Raw genomic sequence first — 21,515 nt, forward strand, 5'->3', positions numbered from 1 at the left:
TATTAACTCATTTACACTGACACCACGGAATCAGGAACTGAAACAGCATTCAGACAGGCAAGCCCTACAGATTCGAACAGGACAAAACACATCACCGAGGCGATCGCTACATTTATAGCTGTGGATATGAGAGACCTTAATCGGTAGTGGAAATTTGAAAGTGGAAAGAAAAGGTGGACTCTCATCTTTCTTAAAATAAAAAAATACTTAAAAATTTATTGAAACTGAGTTCTTTATAAAAACTAAATTATTCTTTTCTTTTTCTTTGTTTAACTACTACAATATTACATTTATTTTTTATAAGCAGCTTTTTGGTTTTGAGTATAAAGAAGGATTTGTTTTATTTGCTGCTAAGCAGAGAACCCAGGCGTATATCTCTATCACTGTTTAAAGTAAAAAAAAAAACAAGATCATACTTTTATGATGTTAGTTTTAACACATTAAAAAATTTAAATCAGAGAAATCCTCTGGCTTTTTTCTTTTTTCTTTTTTTGAAAACATATCGAACCGTGACACCACTGTGTCGTATCGAACCAAACCGTGATTTTTGTGAATCATTACACCCCTAATATATATATATATATATATATATATATATATATATATATATATATATATATATATATATATATATATATATTGGAACCACTTGAGGGTGAATAAATTGTGAGTAAATTTCCAAATTTCCATTTTTTGGTGAAGTATGTCTTTAATGACAGAATTAAAATATTAATTATTGATGTATTCATGCTGCTTATTCTCAGGGCCATAATGTTTTTATCATTGCACATTCTGGGCTTCTTAGAACCCATTTAGATTTGGACTCACAGATGATAATCATAAGCCTGTGGTCTAAAATCTGAATCTTCAGACATTATAATGGTAAACACCAGTCATTCATTGTAAGGATGGATCAGTGTTTGTTTTCTCGTTTGTAATCAAACTGAATTCTTTCCAGTCTAAAAATACTGTGAGAACCAGATGTTAGTGGTATTTGATGGCTGTGCTCTTGCTGTACAATAACAAACTTAAGCCCTATTCACACAGCTGCTCACACACATGCAGAGGTTTCCAATGACAAACTGACCTCATCAAAGAGTTCATGACTGTAGGTGGCGCGAGTGACTGCAGTGTTGAATTGATTGCCCGTTGAGACTCTCTGCATCATCCTATCCTGCTATGCATTTGTCTTTCATGGAGGACCAGCCTATTATGACTTTGACAATGAGTTTGTGACATTGTAATAAAATTGAATTTGGAATGGCCAACTTTGTATTGCTATTGAGTGACATCTGATCAACCTGCTATCAGAGATAATGTAGGTTGTACGTTGTTCTCTAAATTTGATCTAAACTCTACATTACATTTTATAACACTCATAATCAGATTGGTACTGTTTAAATGTTCACCATGTAGTTTCTAGAGGAGCCGAATCATTCAGACATTTCAGTTATTATCGGATTGGAATAAGCAGCAGTCACTGCAAATTGTCAGCTGACTATTTTTTTTTTGCACCCCTCCATCACCCCTTGTTCTCCTCCTCCTATTGGCTCAGTCTTTCTCCTCAGAAGTACACTCATAACACATAACTCATGCCAAGCCTCGAGTCTCCTTCAAGGACAGGTCCGAGTTCGGTTACCATTATCTTTCATGACTGACTGAGCAGGTGAACTCATGAATTGATTACATATTATGGTTTTCAGTTGATTTATAGTCTCAAATCTACATATCTACTGGCAAACCTTGAAGTGTCATGTATATTTAGTTTTGGTTTTGTTCTACCGTGTGCAGTGTAGTGATACATCGAAAACAATCATGACCGCAATATTAAAGTGTTGTTTTAAACCGAAGTACTCAAAACTAGGCACTTTGAAGGGCCCTTTGTATTTCAAAGGGTGCAACCAGGGGCATTGCTAGGGTCAAAAGGGATAAGGGGCTTTTGCCCAAAAGAAATCCATCACCAACTGCGACAATAAATTGCTTATATGTGTTCTTCCAGCCATCTTACATCTTTTCAAAAGAAGAAAGTTAATTTATAATCCGATGCTAACTAACATAGTATGTTACAGTAGAATGTAGCTGTAAAATAATAAACTAGATGCTTGAACTCACTGTGATTTAACTATTACAGAAACAGACATGACTGGCTATATCATATCTGGATAAATATGTCTAGATATCTATATCATATCTAGAAAGCTAGTACAATTTATGCTTTCCTGAATAATTTGCATGAATTAACATTTATATGATGCCCATTTTATTGATTACAGTTATTTTATTTAACCAAAACTACACATACTTTATACTGTGAAAACAAATATTAAGCTTCATCAGTAGTTAGAACTTTTCAGTTTCTTGAAACAGCTGTATTATTACCTCATCAGCTTCAGTTCCTCAAATTAATGAATGAATGATGGCTGTGCAGTGGTGGGATTTTTTTTAACACTTGCCATGTGACAACAGTCCCACTTTCACCTGCCGGTAGAAACAGGTACTGCTGAAGAGCTGACTATTTAAATACCCGACACAAACGCTGTGTTAAGTGGAATCCGCGTGATGTATGTGGTCATTTTAAGTACTTAGATAACAAAATAAACGTTATACAACCTATTTTTATTTAAGTGCAACATATTCAAAAAGATAGGGCAACGCGATGGTGCAGTAGGTAGTGATGTCGCTTCACAGCAAGCAGGTCGCTGGTTCGAGCCTCAGCTGGTCAGTTGGCGTTTCTGTGTGGAGTTTGAATGTTCTTCCTGCGTTCGCGTGGGTTTTCCTCCAGGTGCTCCGTTTTCCCTCACAGACTAAAGACATGCCGTATATGTGAATTGGGCAGGCTAAATTGTCCGTAGTGTATGAGTGTGAATGAGAGTGTATGTATGTTTCCCAGAGATGGGTTGCAGCTGGAAGGGCGTCCGCTGCATTAAACATGTGCTGGTTAAGTTGGTGGTTCATTCTGCTGTGGCGACCCCGGATTGATACAGGGACTAAGCCGAAAATAAAATAAATGAATGAATATTCCAAAAGATCAGGGGCTTTTGACAATACATCAGGGGCTTAAGCCCCCAAACCTCCCCCTCCTCCTTGCAACGTCACTGGGTACAACTGACAGACAAGTTGTGTATTGCACACTGCATGCATTCCATTTAGGACTCATCCCTATGGCCTAATCCCTTAGAAGCTGTCACTTCGAAAGGTGAAACGGATTAGGGCAGGGGTCACTAAACTGATGATTTTATATATATATTTATTTTATAAAGGTTTTAAAAGAACATTATAGATAAATAATTTTTTTTCATATAGCAGCAATATTTCAACCATTAGTAATGTTTTATAAAAAAATTCAGAAGGAGCATGCACAGATGTTTCAGCAATTCTAACACATTTTTTGACAATCATTCTATTATCCAATCAGCATTAGACCAAACCCCTATAAATTACAAAGTCGTCCTACCTGCATTATCTTATGACTTTAGCATCCCTCCACCACCCCGACACCTCACCTAAACACTACCCGGAGGAGCATTCCGGGGCCAGGCTTGACACTTCACTTGAACTCCAACGTCTCTCCCTTTCCTGAATAACACGAGTTGAGGTGTCTTTTTCCGAGCTCAGAGCCCTCTCCCTGGACAGCATGACAAATACGCTTTATTCTTTGAACATCTGTAAATGTGAACTTGCAAAATCAGTTATAAATGCTAGATTGTTCTGTGTAATGTTCATATATTGTTCATATTTGGTGATTTGGTTCATGTGATTCATATCAGGGCCAGTGTCCTGCAGAATTTAGACCCAACCCTACACAAACAAACCTTAACAAACTAATAAAGCTTTTACTAGGTATACGTCGAACATCCAGAGTTAACTTGTTTATCGGGGGAGCATGTGTTGGAAAAAGTAAACAAATCATACCTGGATCTTTTGAGTTCTCCAGAGCTGGATTTTTTTGATCGTCTGTATTGAGGCGGCAAGAACGAAGGCGGCTTTACCGAGGCCGATAGGGCGGCGGATCGTTTGCTTCAAGGATCGTCTGCACCTGAGGCGGAGAGGACGAAGGCCGAAGATAGTTTGCAAGGAGGCCGAGAAAGCAAGGGGTAGTTTGTTCCGGTGATCATTTGCACCGAGCCGCGAAAGTGGAGGGTCATTAGCGCGGAGCCGCGAAAGCGGAGGGTCGTTTGCTCCGGGGCCGTAAAAGTGGAGGTTCGTTTGCGCCGGGGTCACGAGGACAGAGGATCGTTTGCACCGAGATCGCAGCAGCGTTCCAATTAACTCCGCGAGGAGGCTGAACAGTCCACTGAAAATCTGGTGGTCAACTGGAGGGTGAAAGTGTACTGAAAATAAGCAGTAGACAGTTGTGACTACAAGAGTACGGGAATGAGTAAGGATGAGAAACTGGAAATCTAGTCGACCTCGGCCTGTTGTGGTTAAATTTTTTAAGTATAAAGACAAAGAAGCAGTGCTGGAGAGAGCAAAATATCTTAAAGGATCAAATATATATTTGAATGAAGATTTTCCCGAACATGTGCGATTAAGGAGGAAAGAGCTTATGCCAGAATTGACAGCTGCAAGAGAAAGGGGAGAGATAGCGTATTTGCATTTTGATAAATTAATCACATTTCCAGCATCAAAAGTTACAAATGATAGCAATAGGAAATTGAAGAAGATCTATGGCTACCTTAGCTTAGCGAAATAGATCTATGGTTTTCTTAAGTTAGCTTCAGGAAATTGAATGAAATTAAGAATTTATTTTTTATGAATTATGTCAGTATCAATTAAGTTATTTGTAGTCTTCGGAATAAACTTGATGAAATATCTGATGTTTACAAATAATATTCACGTTTTGGCAGTAACACAGACACATCTTGATCAAGCATTTTCAGATGATGTAGTAAATATAAATGGTTATAATATTTATAGGAAAGATAGAAATAAATATGGTGGAGGGGTTGCCATATACATTCAAAGTCATATTCCAGTAAAAATTTGGCAAGACTTAATGCCTGTAGATGTAGAGGTTCTGTGGCTACTTGTACAGTTACCATTTGTCAAATCATTACTTGTTGGTTGTTGTTACAGACCACCATGTGCAAATAGTTGTTATTTAAGTGAATTGTGTGATATGATTGACAATGTATGTGATACTGGAAATGAAATTTACTCGATGGGTGATTTAAATATTAATTGGATGTCTCAGGCCTGTTCTCTAAAAATTAAAGTGGTGAATGTAATTAATGCATGTAATTTAACACAAGTTATTGATTAACCAACAAGAATTCATGTAAATAGCCTTGGTAAGAGAACTTTTACTTGTATTGACCATATTTATACAAATGCTGTGGAAATGTGTTCTAATAGTGTATCTGTTCCTATTGGGTGTAGTGATCATAATATAATAGCGATTGCTAGAAAAACAAAGGTCCCTAAAGGAAGACCAAAAGTTATTTATAAAAGATCATATAGGAAATTCTGTCAGGATTTATTTTGCTATGATGTAAATAACATATGTTGGGCTGATGTTTACAAGGCAAGTCATCCTGATGATGCATTAGCAGCTTTTAAAAGATTATTTTATTCTTTGATGGATAAACATGCACCAATGAAGAAACACACAGTGAAGAATATTAAGGCACCGTGGATTGATAATGAACTGAAGAGCATAATGGCAGAAAGAGATGTGGCAAACAGTATAGCAAATAGATCTGGGAATAAACAGGATTAAGAAGTCTATTGTAAATTGCGTAATAAAGTAACTAAGATTAATAGAAAAAAGAAAAGAACATTTTGTAAAATAAAAATAAGTGAAAATAAATATGATGGAAAAAAATTTTTGGAATATTATTAATGAAATAATGGGCAGGAAATCAGGTCAAACTCCTTTTTTTTTATTGAGGCAGATGAAAATATCTAAAATAACTAAATCAGATGAAATATCCAATTATTTTAATGATTTTTTATAGATAAAGTGAATAAGCTTAGAGAAGAAATATTAACTGATAATATTATATCAAGTGAAAAGCAAATTAAAAAAATAGTAAGTGATAACCCAGCTCTATGTTTTAAATTGAAGGAAGTAAATGTAAAACAAGTGGAACAAAAATTATCAATGATAAATATAGATAAACCATCAGGGAGGGATAACTTAGATGGTCGCCTTGTAAAATTAGTGGCCAGTTGTTTGGTGGAACCAGTCTGTCTTATTTTCAATGTGTGTATTAAAGAAGGGATTTTCCCTTTAGCTTGGAATGAAGCAAAAGTTGTTCCTTTACAGAAAAATGCAGCACTGACTTTTAGTGGGGCTAACAGTCGACCAATACGTTTATTGCCAGTTCCCCTTCGGATGGGGAACTCCAATGCTATGTGGAAACTTCCCCTATGGGGATTTCGTCAGAAACCAATCATCTGAAAGAGTATAAAAACGGGCCAATGAAATGTCAATGAGTTGGCAGCGTCAGCGTGCACAGCTGGCGTCAATGACAATCAGTCATGCTATAAAGACGCAGCCAGTGCCATGCTTGACATCCTTTTGCTTTCAGAGCCTTTCACGAGCTTCTGAGAGAGTCATTAAGGGTTTCTCCAAGCTGTACTGCACAGAAAGAGTTCGAGACGCAGTTCTCCTGGTCCAGAGCGGGTATACGCATCGGCAGACGGTCGAGCTGAGTTCTTCGCCCTTGCCTGGTGTCCTTTGGGTCCGGTCCTCTAAGAGTGGCTGGTATAAGGAAGCAAGTTTCCTAAAAGAGCAACACGGTCGAGCAGCGCATCTTTTTAAAGATGTCGCTCCGACCGTGCGTTTATGGATGTGGTGGTTTCCTGTCCCCGGATGATGGGCACGAGCACTGTGTGGCATGTCTCAATGGGGTGCTCGCGGGCAGTCCATGCCGTCATTGCGACGTTATGTCTGGTGCGCAGCTAAGATCGCGGCTCGCCCTTGCAAAAGGGCGACCCACCCCAGTTGTCCCCCGCTCAGCGTGTGGCACTCGGGCAGATCTGAGGGTCACAGTACGAGTAAATCCGCCGCCCTCGGGCTCGTGGACCTCCCACTCCTCAACACGCTCCATCCAAGCTTCGAGCGAGAGAAGCGCTCCATCCTTAGGGATGGTCGCCCTCTTGCTTGATGACACTGAGGACCAGATGTCCATCATTGCATCGTAGGGTGGGCTATCATTTTCTGACGAGGATCCAGACCCGCTCCCTCCCTCTGGGGTGGCGAGCGCGGGTCCCGGATCCAGCAGCGGATATACTGGCCGTGCTTTCCCGGGCTGCTTCGGCCGTGCAGGTTGGAGATGATTTATCCCCCAGCTCCGAGCCGAACCGACCAGATGGGTGCTACGTGGAGGATACTAAGAGGGCGAAGCCTTCTAGACCTCCCGTCCCCTTCTTCCCGGAAGTGCACAGTAGGTTCACGCAGTCTGGGATGACACCTTTCTCTGCCCGATCTGCGTGCGCCTCCGCCTTCACCACTCTCGATGGTGGGGCAGCCAGGGGGTATGAGGCGATTCCCCAGATCGAGTGCGCCATTGCGATCAATTTATGTCCGCGTGGAGCCTCTTCCTGGCGGGGTCTGCCTCAGCTCCCGTCCAAAGCATGCAGGTTATCTGCCTCCCTCGGAGCCAGAGCCTACAGAGCTGTGGGCCAGGCTGCTTCCGCCTTGCACGCTATGACCACCTACCAGCGCTACCAAGCGCAGGCGCTGGCCCAGTTGCACGAGGGTGGATCCAACCCAGGCCTGCTCCATGAGCTCTGCACTGCAACTGACTATGCTCTGCGTACCACCAATTTAGCGGCGTGTGCCCTGGGAAGGTTGATGGCCACACTAGTGGTCCAGGAACGCCACCTCTGGCTTAAACTGGCAGATATGTGAGAAGTGGACAAAGCTCGCTTTCTCAACTCACCCATATCCCAGGCAGGCCTGTTCTTCGACACCACTGGGGTGAATTTACCCAGGAGTTCACCGCGGTGAAGGAGCACTCGGATGTGATGGGCAAAGTCATCTATCGGCGGGAATGTAAGACCGCTCCCCCCGCTGAGCCATCCACCTCCACTGCTCCTCGCCGAGGGCGCCCGCCTGCGGCTTTAAGATCTGCTCTGGCGCTCCCGCCCGTGCCTCCGGCCAAGCGGCCGCGCCGAGCACCCCGCAGGCGTCCAGCACCCCCGCCCCAGGGTGCCTTTAAATCCGGTAAACGGACCGCGAAGCATCCCTGAGACGGGCCATCCGGAGAAGAGGGAACTTGCTCTTTCCCCGGCGGAGGGCCGGGCTCCACAAATAACATCAAAGCCGTTTTTCAGCGCCACTTAAAACCCAATGAAAGACCTTTTTTCTCCTTCCCCGGATGTGACAGCCCAAACACTGCCAGTCTGGGACGCTATGCCTTCCAGCTCTCAGGATCGGTACAGCCGACGGGCTCTCAAGGCACCCTGGGAGAATGGCGACTCCACCCCGAGTCTGTCCAGCTGATATGGGCGCGCTTCGGTGAAGCCCAGGTCGACCTGTTTGCTTCCGCCGAGAACGCTCATTGCCAATAGTTTTTTTCCCTGACCGAGGGCTCCCTCGGCACAGATGCACTGGCCCACAGCTGGCCTCGGGGCATGCGCAAATATGCGTTCCCCCCAGCGAGCCCACTCGCGCAGTTACTTTGCAAGGTCAGGGAGGACGAGGAGCAGGTCTTGCTAGTTGCGCCTCTCTGGTCCAACCGGACCTGGATACTGTCCCTCCTCGCGACGCCCCCCCCCCTGGCTGGTCCCTTTGAGAGAGGACGTACTCTCTCAGGGACAGGGCACCATCTGGTACCCTCGCCCAGATCTGTGGAACCTCCACGTGTGGTTCATAGACGCGTCGAGGAAGACAGGTAACCTACTGTTGGCTGTGGTTAATACCATCACTCAGGCTAGAGCACCCTCTATGAGGCATGCCTACGCCCTGAAGTGGAGTCTATTCACTGAGGGGTGAGCTTCTCGAGAAGACCCCCGATCTTGCCAGATCAGTGTTGTGCTTTCTTTCCTTCTGGACAGGTGGAGCGAAGGCTGTCGCGCTCCACACTGAGGGTTTACGTGGCCACCATCTCCGCTCATCATGATGCGTGGATGGCGGCACCGTGGGAGGCATAACCTCATCATCCGGTTCCTCAGAGGTGCGAGGCGGATGTTTCCACCCCGCCCCCCTCTCATGCCCTCTTGGGATCTCGCGGTAGTGCTAACGAGCCTACGTGGGGATCCCTTCGAGCCACTAGACGCAGTATCCTTGAGATTTATGTCCTTGAAGACAGCTCTGCTTCTCGCGTGGGCATCGATTAAGAGGGTTGGGGACCTGGAGGCATTTTCGGTCAGTGACTCGTGCCTAGAATTCGGGCCGGCCTACTCTCACGTTGTCCTGAGACCCCGGCCCGGCTATGTGCCCAAGGTTCCTACCACGCCGTTTAAATATCAGGTAGTGAGCCTGCAAGCGCTGCCCATGGAGGAGGCAGACCCAGCCCTTTCATTGTTGTGTCCCGTTCGCGCTTTGCGAATATATGTGGACCGCACTCGGAGCTTTAGATCCTCTGACCACCTCTTTGTCTGTAACGGTGGTCGGCAGAAGGGAAGTGCCGTATCTAAACAGAGGTTGGCCCACTGGATAGTGGATGCCATCTCCCTCGCTTATCAGAGCCAGGTTGAGCCGTGTCCCCCGGGGGTGAGAACGCACCCCACTCTGAGCATCGCATCCTCCTGGGCGTTAGCGCGCGGCACCTCTCTGCCGGACATTTGTAGAGCAGCGGGTTGGGTGACACCCAATACATTTGCAAGGTTTTATAATCTGCGAGTGGAGCCGGTTTCCTCAAGGGTATTAGGTAACCCTTGGTGATTGAGGAAACGATTTGGTTGAGGTGTCGAAACACGCTTGCTGCGCCATTTTTCCTAACCCGGAGATACGTGCGATTTTTTTTTTTAGCTTTGTCAGTTCTGTTCCCCATTTGGCGAACCCTGCAGAGTTCCTCCGAGGCCCCCAGCATCTGACTCAGCGGAGGAGTCAGGTGTTGGCAGGTTACGTTGTTAGCATGCCCGCTGGTCAGCCCGCGATCTCATACGCTCACTCAGCCACGGTTTAGTCCCCCGTTCTAGGCGGGCTCGTGTCTTCCCTCCCCGCTAACCATCCTTATGCACAGACTCCCCATCTCTGGGCTGGTCCATAGGTTGTCACCAGGTCTCCCCTCTGGGTAGCAGGTGAGCTCCGCAGCGTCCCCCCTATCGGGACTGAACGCTTTTCCAACGTATTAAAACCTATTTTACTGGGTTATTGCGACTCCCCGAAACATATAACTGTTCCTGAACATGTAAGTAAGGTAAGTAAGGGCCAGGGGACACGTTGGAAGACTGTGTCTCGGGGCGTTCTAGGTGCGTTCGCTCTACTGCGTGGCACATCCTTCGCCAGGGATGCAGTAAGGTTCTTTCGTTGTGCCGTTTTCTATAGATTTCCCCATAGTGGAAGTTTCCTCATAGCATTGGAGTTCCCCATCTGAAGGGGAACGCTACGGTTACTAAAGTAACCCCTCATTCCCCGAGGGGGGGAACGGAAATGCTATGTTCCTTCACCACAACGATTGTCCCTTAGCTGTTGAGAGTGAAAGTCTCTTCAATTAGAAAAGGATGTCAAGCATGGCACTGGCTGCGTCTTTATAGCATGACTGATTGTCATTGACGCCAGCTGTGCACGCTGACGCTGCCAACTCATTGGCATTTCATTGGCCCGTTTTTATACTCTTTCAGATGATTGGTTTCTGACGAAATCCCCATAGTGGGAGTTTCCACATAGCATTTCTGTTCCCCCCCTCGGGGAACGAAGAGTTACTTTAGTAACCGTAGCGTTCTTAGTAAAGTGTTTGAAACGATAGTGTGTGAACAAATTAAACTATTTTTTAAAGAAAACAATTTATTCTCTGACGTTCAGCATGCATATCGAGTAGGACATTCAACAGGAACAGCATTAACACAAATAATTGATAATTATTAATTGAATAATTAATTGAGTAATTAAATAATTAATTGAAGACATGATGAAATAATTTAGTACAGATTGATGATAGTAATTTAGAAGGAACAGTATTGTTGGATTTTAGCTCTGCTTTTGATGTTTTGGATCATAAATTATTGCTTGAAAAATTAAAATGTTAAAAATTTACATCTCAAACTGTTTAAAAGGTTTAAAAGTTATCTGACTAGTACAAGGCAATGTGTATTTTATAATGGAAGTTATTCGAAAGTGAAGGAGTTGCAATGTGGTGTGCTTCAAGGTAGTTGTTTGGGACCAATGTTATTTTCTATTTTTACCAATGATCTTCCTTTAGTTTTAAAGCATGCAAGGGCAGTTATGTATGTAAATGATACAACATTATATCTACCATCGGCATCGATTGAAAATTTATCAGGTGATTTAGATGAGGAGTTACAATTAGTTTTACAATTTTGTTTTAAATTTGACAAAAACAAAAAGAATTGTGTTTGGATAAAACTTTCAATTTAAATGTAAACCACAGTTAAATTTGTCTGTAATGAGTGTGCCTACTGAACAGGCAGAGGAAATTAGGCTTGGAGTTCTTCTTGATAGTAGGTTAAAGTGGTCAAAACAGATTGATAAAATGGTATTAGTTAAGGGAAGAGGTTTATCAGTTATTAAGAGATGTGTCAGATTTTTACCACAGTACTGTATCTCTCAAATTGTTCAGGCAATTGTTCTTTCTTATCTAGATTACTGGCTAGTGGTATGGTCGAGTGCATCAAATAAAGACTTATTACAGTTAGTCCAGAATAGAGCTGCATGACTCATTTTACACTGCTATAGAAGAGTTAATATTATGAAAATGCATAAAACTTTAGGTTGGTTATTGGTGAAGGATAGGGTAATTGTTTCTCTGCTGTGTTTCATAAGAAATATTTCTGTGTTAAGAGTCCCAATTGTATTTACTGTCAACTTTTGTATAGTAATGCTAGTCATAATCTTAACACCAGGCATGCATCAAAAGGAAATTTTTTGCTTCCCGTTTCAAAAACTAATGCAATGCAACGGACTGTAATGTATAGAGGAATGAAAACAAGGAATGAATTGCCATCAGACATTACATGCTTTGTAACAAGTAAAATGAGGTTTAAAAAATTGTTTAAGAAATAGTTAATGGAACAATATTAAGGGGATCTGGATGTTATGTATGAATTTTGTATTTTAATGTTTTTATTGGTCTTGTTGTTATGTATTAATGTAATTGTGTGTTGTGTTTGATGGACCCCAGGAAGAATAGCCACTACCTTGGTAGTGGCTAATGGAGATCCTGATAAATAAAAAAATAATTAAAAAAAAAACAAAATCCAGGCAGATGTGTAGAGGCAAGTTGGAGCTAAACTCTGCAGGACACCGGGCCTCCAGGACCAAGCTCTGTAACTCTTGGATTAGACCCAGGTATATGCTGCAGTGGGCAGGGTTGTAAATGTGACATGTTGTTCAAGTGGACTCCTAAACACAACAACAATGGCAGCTGTGAGAGAATAACGGTTTCATATAAGGCAAACACCATTGAATGCAACAATGTTAGCACTTTATCAAACATTGCGCGATGTTGTTGTGCTTATAGCAATCTTTCCCAAAAATTTAGAACTGCTGAAACAAACTCAGAGGTGGCACGGTGGTGCAGTGGGTAGCGCTGTTGCCTCACAGCAAGAAAGTCGCTAGTTCATGCCTCGACTGTGTCAGTTGGCATTTCTGTGTGGAGTTTGCATGTTCACCCCGTGTTCTCGTGGGTGTCCTCTGGGTGCTCTGGTTTTCCCCACAAGTCCAAAGACATGAATTGGGTAAGCTAAATTGTCCATTGTGTATGCGTGAATGAGAGTGTGTGGGTGTTTCCTAGTGATGGGTTGCAGCTGGAAGGGCATCCGCTGCATAAAATATATGCTGGATAACTTAGTGGTTTATTCCACTGTGGTGACCCCAGATTAATAAAGGGACTGAGCTGAAAAGAAAATGAATGAAACAAACTAAAAACAAACTTTGTTTTGCTGGATTTAGTTTAAAATTATGTTATTTCAGATAATTTTTTTATTTCTTTTGAAATTTACCGGGGCCTTTAGGGTATAAGGATGAGCTGTGAACACAGTGGTAGTTTTCCTTAATCAGGTTGCATCTCAATCAGCTGCCTTGTTCAGTAGTCAAGGCACAGATCAATAAGTCAGCCATTTTAAGTGCGGTCTCTCAATCACAAAATTATTTTAGTGCAGTGATACATTTGTTCCCCCAAAAGTCCTACAAATGCACTGTGAAACTAATGCTCATTATGTTTCCTTGGAAGAATTCTTAAGCACAAATTGTGAATCACGTGAACCAAATCACCAAACAAAAATCCTGAGAGATATTAACTATATACCATCAATGAGAGTCTACACAACCTGACAAAAGTCTTGTCACCTATCAAAGTTTTAGGAACAACAAATAAAAACTTGACTTCTAGCTTATCATTTGGCATCAGAAGTGGCTTATATGAAAGGCAAAGGTTTCTAGATTACGCTTATTTTACCAAAATAAAAAATGATCATGCCTTGATTTTAAATTATTTAATGAGGACAGTAAGGTCTGTCTTTGCTTAGACAAAAGTCTTGTTACTTAACAAAAATAATGTACAGTATAGAATATAAAGTCATGGTGCAGTGGGAAAAGAATTAATATTGTATATGACTCCCATGACCAAGCGATGCGGGGGCGCAGTAGGTAGCACGATCGCCTCACAGCAAGAAGGTTGCTGGTTTAAGCCCTGGCTGGGTGAGTTGGCATTTCTGTGTGGAGTTTGCATGTTCTCCCCATGTTCGTGTAGATTTCCTCCAGGTGCTCTGGTTTCCCCCACAGTCCAAACACATGCGCTATAGGTGAATTGGGTAAGCTAAATTGTCCGTAGTGTATGTGTGTGAATGAGTGTGAATGGATGCTTCCCATTGATGGGTTGCAGCTGGAAGGGCATCCGCTGCATAAAACATATGCTGGATAAGTTAGCAGTTCATTCCGCTGTGGCATCCCCAGATTAACAAAGGGACTAAGCCGAAAACAAAATGAATGAATGAATGAATAAATGAATGAATAAATATATACTGTATTGTACTTGTATATTGTATGCTGTATGTATTGTATTGCACTTCGAGTCCTCGCTCCTTTCCCCACCCAATTACAAATTATACGCTGCAAATTTCCCAATATACACGTATAACTGTCAATCATTTAACAAGACATTTACATATTTTACAATTCTCTGCATTTGTGGAGTTTAAATATAGGGTTGATTTATTATACCAAGTCACAATAGTGAACTATGAACTCTCACTGAAGAGTTCACCAGCTCCTGTGCTTCATTAAGTATTTTCAACACATCCACAGGCCTCATGAATCCAGACATTAACCTTTAAAGCAGGATGGCCATGATGATTCTTCACGCCTGTCATGATGATAAGTGCTTTCGTCCATTACTCACATTTCAATATTACACTTTAAAGGTCAAGTAGCTCATTTGTATATTTTTTTCAGACAACACCCACAACAAAATAACAGTGTATGCCTTCCTTTAAAAGGTAATACCCATAAATTACTTGAACTACTAAACATAGAAAAGCCAGAGAAGCCTTTGTGATTACCGAATTCACAGAACAAATATATTTTACTCCAGATCAACAAACTGGAATTGTTTTATTTATTTATTTATTTATTTATTTATTTATTTATTCATTCATTTATTTAAGCAAGCTACCTTTGTCACTTGATTTTTACAAAGTGAAATAATTGAGAATAAAACGAGACTTGCACATTAGATCTACAGTTGAAATTAGAATTTTTAGCCCCCCTGTTTATTTTTTCCCCAATTTCTGTTTAACGGAGAGAATATTCTTTTAACCCATTTCTAAACATAATAGTTTTAATAACTCATTTCTAAAAACTTAGAACTTTATTTTATCTTTGTCATGATGACAGTAAACAATATTTTAGTACATTTAAAGGTTTAACTACGTTAATTAGTTTAACTAGGGGGGTTAGGGTAATTAGGCAAGTTATTTTAAAACGATGGTTTGTTCTTTAGACTATCGAAAAAAATATATAACTTAAAGGGGCTAATAATATTGACTTTAAAATGGCTTTTAAAATTTTAAATTGTCTAAGAAATATGAGCACAAAGTGCATGTGCTGTTTTACGTTCTGATATTTATTTATTTATTTATTTAATTATTTATTTAGTGGCATAGAATTCATTCATATATTATATTACACTGTTCTCTGATATTTAAATATATCAAATAGTTGTGTCGTGGATGAGTTATAGGCTAACTTATAATTATACTCAACAAAAGAGACAGATAGATATGTACTTAGAGTTATATTTCGGAGTTTTAACCCTATGGAGACGCATGTATCATATTTGATACACAAGTTTCTAAGACCTATATAATAACAACCTGGTCAATACTTTGTTAAAAAAACCTGTTGTATACGATTTGATATAAAACGGGTATATCAGGTAACAGGTAAAAACAAAGAGAAAAACTGCTTGAAATGTTCTCTGTTGTCAAAATGTCAATGATAAAATAATTTTTTGTTATTGAAATAACTTGTTGTGAGTAAAAACTAAAAATAAAATGTGATACAAAATAAATATCATGAGAAGAATGTATATGGCAAAATTTTTGATCAATTTTTCTTTGCGTCCGGTCCTCCAGAGCGGTGCGTATACTTGCACTTTCACCTAAAAAGCAACACAGTCATGCAGTGCATCCTTTTTAGGATGTCCCTCTGACTGTGCGTTTCTGGATGCGGTGGATTCCTGTCCCCGGATGATGGGCACAAGCACTGCGTTGCATGTCTGGGGGTCCAGCATGTTAATGCGGTGCTCCTGGGCAGTCCATGTCCTCATTACAATGGCATGTCTGTTGCGCAGTTAAGATCACAGCTAGCCCTTGCAAAAGGGCGAACCACTCCAGCTGTCCCCTGCACTGCAGCGGGCACTCGGGTAGGTCTGAGGGTTCCAGTGGCATATTATCCGTCGCCTCCAGGCCCGTGGACCTCCTGCTCCAAGCGCTCCATCCAAGCTTCGAGCGGAGGAAGCGATCCGTCTACCCAGATGGTAGCCCTTACGCTCGATGACACCGGGGACCAGATGTCCACTGCTGCATTGGGCTTTCATTGTCCGACGAGGATCCAGACCCGCTCGACCCCTCTGGGCAATTGAGCACTGTCACTGATCCTGAAACGGACATGTTAGCCGTGCTTTACCGGGCTGCTTTGGCCATGGGGTTTGAGATGGTTTATCCCCCAGCTCCGCGGCCAGACCGACTAGATGGGGGCTACATTGAGGACAAGAAGGCCAAGCCTTCAAAGCCTCAAGTCCCCTTCTTCCCGGAGGTGCACAGTAGGCTCACGCAGTCTTGGAGGGCACATTTTTCTGTCCTTGCTGCGTGGCCCTCTGCCCTCACCACTCTTGATAGTGGAGCAGCCAGGGGGTATGAGGTGATTCCTCAGGTCGAGCGCGTCATTGCGGTCAATCTTTGTCCGTGTGCTGCCTCCTCTTGGCAGGGTCCGCCTCGTCTCCCATCTAAAGCCTGTAGGTTATCTGCCTCCTTCGGAGTCAGAGCCCACAAGGCTGCGGGCCAGGCTGCTTCCACCTTGCACGCTATAGCCACCTACAAGTGCGACCATGCACAGGCGCTGGCCCAGCTGCACCAGGGTGGGTCCGACCCAAGCTTGTTACATGAGCTCCGCACTGCAACCGACTATGCTCTTTGGACTATGCTCCACTAAGTCCGCTTCATGTGCGTTGGGGAGGACGATGTCCACATTAGTGGTCCCGGAGCGCAACCTCTGGATAAACCTGGCGAAAAGTTCGCTTTCTTGACTCCATATCCCAGGCTGGCCTGTTCGGCGACACCGACGGTGAATTCACCTAGGAATTCAAGGCGGTGGGAGAGCAGTCAGATGCGATGGGTAATGTCATCTATCGGTGGGACCGTAAGCCCGCTCTGCCTGTCGAGCCGTTTACATCTGCTGCTCCTCGCCAAGGGCGCCCGCCTACGAGAGCTGCCCCGCCCCCGCCTGCACCTCCGATGAAGTGGGCGCATCGAGCACCTCGGAAGCAGGCTGCCCAGGGCGCCATTAAGTCCGGTAAACGGACCACGAAACGTCCCTGAGACAGGCCTTCCGGTGAAGAGGGAATTTGCTCTTTCCCCGCTGGAGGGCCGGGCCCCATTTCTAACGGCACTTTTCAGTGCCTTGAAAAAAAATCAATGAAAGAGCACTTTTCCACTTCCCTGGATGTGGCAGCCCAAACTCTGCCAGTCTGGGACGCTATGCCTTCCAGCTCGCAGGTACCGTGCATTTCGCCAGTGGCTCACAGGCTCTGGGAGGACGGTCTTCTTTCTCCCACCCCTCGAGCCCCCCCTCCGGAGCTTGGGTGCGAGGTGAGAGCGAGTCTCTCACCTCCAGCTCTTCTGCAGGACCCCAGCGCTACCCGGATCAGCACACCCACTCCGCGCTGCCCCACTGCTGGTACGTCAGTGGTTGTAGCGATGAGTGCATTAGCGAGACCTCTTCCTGCCTGGTTTGAGTGGGCCAGCCCTTCGTGGTGGCTCATACGCACAATCAGACTCGGCTATGCGATTCAGTTCACGAAACAGCCCCCCAAGTTCACGGGTGTGTATTTCAGCAGGGTCAGCCCCCTGTCCGCCCCTGTTTTGCGAGAGGAGATTGCTGTCCTCCTGGTGAAGTATGCAATCGAGCCGGTCCCTCCAGCCAAGAAGAGAGCGGGTTTTACAGCCCATCCTTCATCGTGCCCAAAAAGAGAGGTGGGTAACGGCCAATCCTAGATCTGTGCATTTTGAACCACTGTCTGCACAAGCTGCCAATCAGAATGCTCACGTAGAAACACATCCTCCGGTGCGTTCGTCCTCGGGATTGGTTTGCAGTGATAGATCTGAAGGACGCGTATTTGCATGTCTCCATTCTTCTACGCCACCGTCAGTTTCTGCGATTTGCGTTCGAAGGTCGAGCTTGGCAATACAAAGTCCTCCCTTTTGGGCTCTCTCTTTTTCCGCGGGTCTTCACCAAGCGGAGGGTGCCATGGCATCCTCATACTCAATTGCAAAGGATCTCTTTTCTTGGGCTGGATCTGGACTCAGTCATCATGACAGCGCGCCTCTGGAGAGTGCGCTCAGATAATGCTGAACTGTCTGAGAGAGTTCGACAGCAAAATAGTGGTCTCACTGAAATGCTTTCAGAGGCTCCTGTGGCATATGGCATCTGCAGCTGCTATCACGCCACACGGATTACTCCATATGAGACCACTTCAGCACTGGCTTTACGATCGAGTCTTCAGACGTGCATGGCATGCGGGCACACACTGAGTCTCTGTTACTGCGCTGTGTCGCCGCGCCCTCAGCCCTTGGAACGACCCCTCGTTCCTACAGGCTGGATTGCCTTTAGGACAGGCGTCCAGTCATGTTGTTGTTTCAACAGAGGCTTCCAGCATGGGCTGGGGGGCTGTGTGTTGCGGGCATGCAGCTGCGGGCCTGTAGAAAGGGACCCAGTTGCATTGGCATATCAATTGCCTAGAGCTGTTGGCAGTGTTCTTCTCTCTTCACCTTTTTTTTTCCAGTGCTGGAGCAGCAGCACGTGCTGGTCAGGACGGACCGCACGGCGGAAGCATATATTAACCGCATGGGGGGTATCTCCTCTCGCCACATGTCTCAGCTTGCCCGCCGTCTGCTCCTCTGGAGTCATACGCGGCTGAAATCGATGCGAACCATTCACATTCCAGGTGGCCTCAACCGTGCAGCCGACGCACTCTCAGGCTTTACATCCCGGAGAATGGAGACTTCTCCTTAAGTCTGTTCAGCTGATATGGGCGTAATTCGGTGAAGCCCAGATCGATCTGTTTGCTTCCCCCGAGGACACTCATTGCCAGTTGTTTTTTTTTCCTGACCGAAGGCTCTCTTGGCATGGATACACTGGACCACAGCTGGCCTCGGGGCATGCGCAAGTATGAGTTTCCCTCAGTGAGCCTCCTCGTGCAGCTACTGTGCAAGTTCAGGGAGGACGAGGAGCAGGTCTTGCTAGTTGCCTCTCTCTGGCCCAACTGGACCTGGATGTCAGAACTCTCTCTCCTCGTGACGACCCTCCCGTGGCAGATCCCTTCGAGAGAGGACCTACTCTCTCAGGAACAGGGCACCATCTGGCACCCTCGCTTCGATCTTAGGAACCTCCACGTGTGGTCCTTGACGCAAGGAGAACTTAAGTAACCTACCGACTGCGGTGGTTAATACCATCACTCAGGCTAGAGCCCCCTCCACGAGGCGCAACTATGCCCTGAAGTGGAGTCTATTCACTGAATAATGCGTCTCTCGCAGAGAAGACCCGCGAACTTGCCAGATCAGCGTTGTGCTTTCTTTCCTCCAAGAGAAGCTGGAGAGCAGGCAGTCGCCCCCTCCACACTCAAGGTTTACATGGCTGCCATCTTCGGTCATCATGACGCGGTGGCTGGCAGCGCCGTGGGAAGGAATAACCTCATCATCCGGTTCCTCAGAGGTGCTAGGTGAATTAATCCACCCCGCCCCCCTCTCATGCCCTCTTGGGATCTCACCCTCGTTCTCACGAGCCTGCGTACAGATCCCTTCGAACCACTCGACTCAGTATCTTTAAGATTTCTGTCCCTGAAGACAGCTCTGCTGGTTGCGTTGGTATCAATTAAGAAGGTCGGGGACCTGGAGGCATTTTCGGTCAGTGACTCATGCCTGGAATTCGGGCCGGCTTACTCTCACATTGTCCTGAGACCCCGCCTGGGATATGTGCCCAAGATTCCAACCACAACGTTTAATGACCAGGCAGTGAGCCTTCAAGCGCTGCCACCGGATGAGGCAGTTCCAGCCCTTTCATTACTTTCTTCAGTTCGCGCTTTGCGAATTTATCTGGACCGCACTCACAGCTTTAGATAATCTGAGCAGCTCTTCGTCTGTTATGGTGGTTGGTAACAAGGAAGCGCCGTATCTAAACAGAGGTTGGCCCACTGGATAGGGGACGCCATCTCCCTCGCTTACCAGAGCAAAGGCGAGCAGTGTACCCCAGGAGTTCGTGCGCACTCCACTCGGAGTATCGCATCCTCTTGGGTGCATGCACGTGGCGCCTCTCTAACAGACATCTGTAGAGCTGCGGGCTGGGTGACACTTAATACATTTGCAAGGTTTACAATCTGCGAGCGGAGCCGGTCTCCTCAAGGGTATTAGGTAACCCTTGGTGATTAAGGAAACAACTCGGTTAAGGTGTCAAAACACGCTTGCCGCGCCAAACTCCCTAACATGGAGATTTGTGCGCTTATTCAATCTGTCAGTAAAGTTCTCCGATACGGTGAGCCCTGCAGAGAGTCGATGGTAAGGTGCAGTCATAATGGCATTTTCTAGACATTCCCCATAAGTGGATTCTCCACTACAGCATTGAAGTTCCCCATCCGAAGGGGAACGCTCTGGTTACCAAAGTAACCATTGTTCCCCGAGGGGGGGAACAGAAATGCTATATTGCATTGCCATAATCACTGTCCTTTAGCTGAGAGTATTAATCTCTTCAGCTAAAAAGGATGCCTCAGCCTTGCTCTTGCTGTGCTTATATTGCTAAATTGATTGCAACAAGCATCAGCTGCGCAAGTTGACGCTGCCAACTCATTGGCATTTCATTGGCCCGTTTACATACTCTTTCAGATGATTGGCTTTCTGAACGAAATCCCCATAAGTGGATTCTCCACTACAGTATTTCCGTTCCCCCCTCGGGTACAGGGTTAACATATCTGAAATCACAGGGAGGAATTAATGAGTCTGAGGCATATTACCAAGTTATTGTTTACCTCAGTAACATTAATTTATAATCTTTCACAAACCTTTTATGTTGAAATCAGTACCCACCATCCTAGTTTCCAAACTGTGGAATTTCATTTTTTTTCAATTTCACCTTCCATGTAGTGTGTAACACAGCTATAAGTGAAGTAAAATATCTGGCTTAAATCTAAAAGTGCATAGCGTTTAAAACTATTGATCCATTTATAAAAGAGTCGACTCATAGTACTTCAAATTAATTGTCTTGATAACGAGTCTTTAGCCATTTCGGTGTGATGTCGATACGAAATTAAGCCCCGCCCAATTGTTGCGCGCACAAACCTGGGAAAATTAAAACCCGGGATAATTGTTTCGCGCAAACCTGGGAAAATTGAAAAATTTTCAATTAAAATTGTTAGCGGGCGGTAGCAAAGAAATAGAGGAAGACAAACACTGCAGCAGATCCCGGTTGAATCAAGTCATGAAGACGCTGTGCTCAGCTGGATATTATTGGAAGTGTGAGGGACAGTTAGTGTTATTTTCTCTGCCCAAAGATGAAACTGTGAAGAGTCTGTGGTTGAGGTTTATTTTTGCAAAAATACCTCAGCATTATAGTCCTCATTTATCTGATTGGTTCTTCAGCAATCTACACGCTTACAATGGGGGATTTGTCGGCTTTT

Source organism: Danio aesculapii, chromosome 10 (genome assembly GCF_903798145.1).
Source record: "Danio aesculapii chromosome 10, fDanAes4.1, whole genome shotgun sequence".
Classification (NCBI taxonomy): Eukaryota; Metazoa; Chordata; class Actinopteri; order Cypriniformes; family Danionidae; genus Danio; species Danio aesculapii.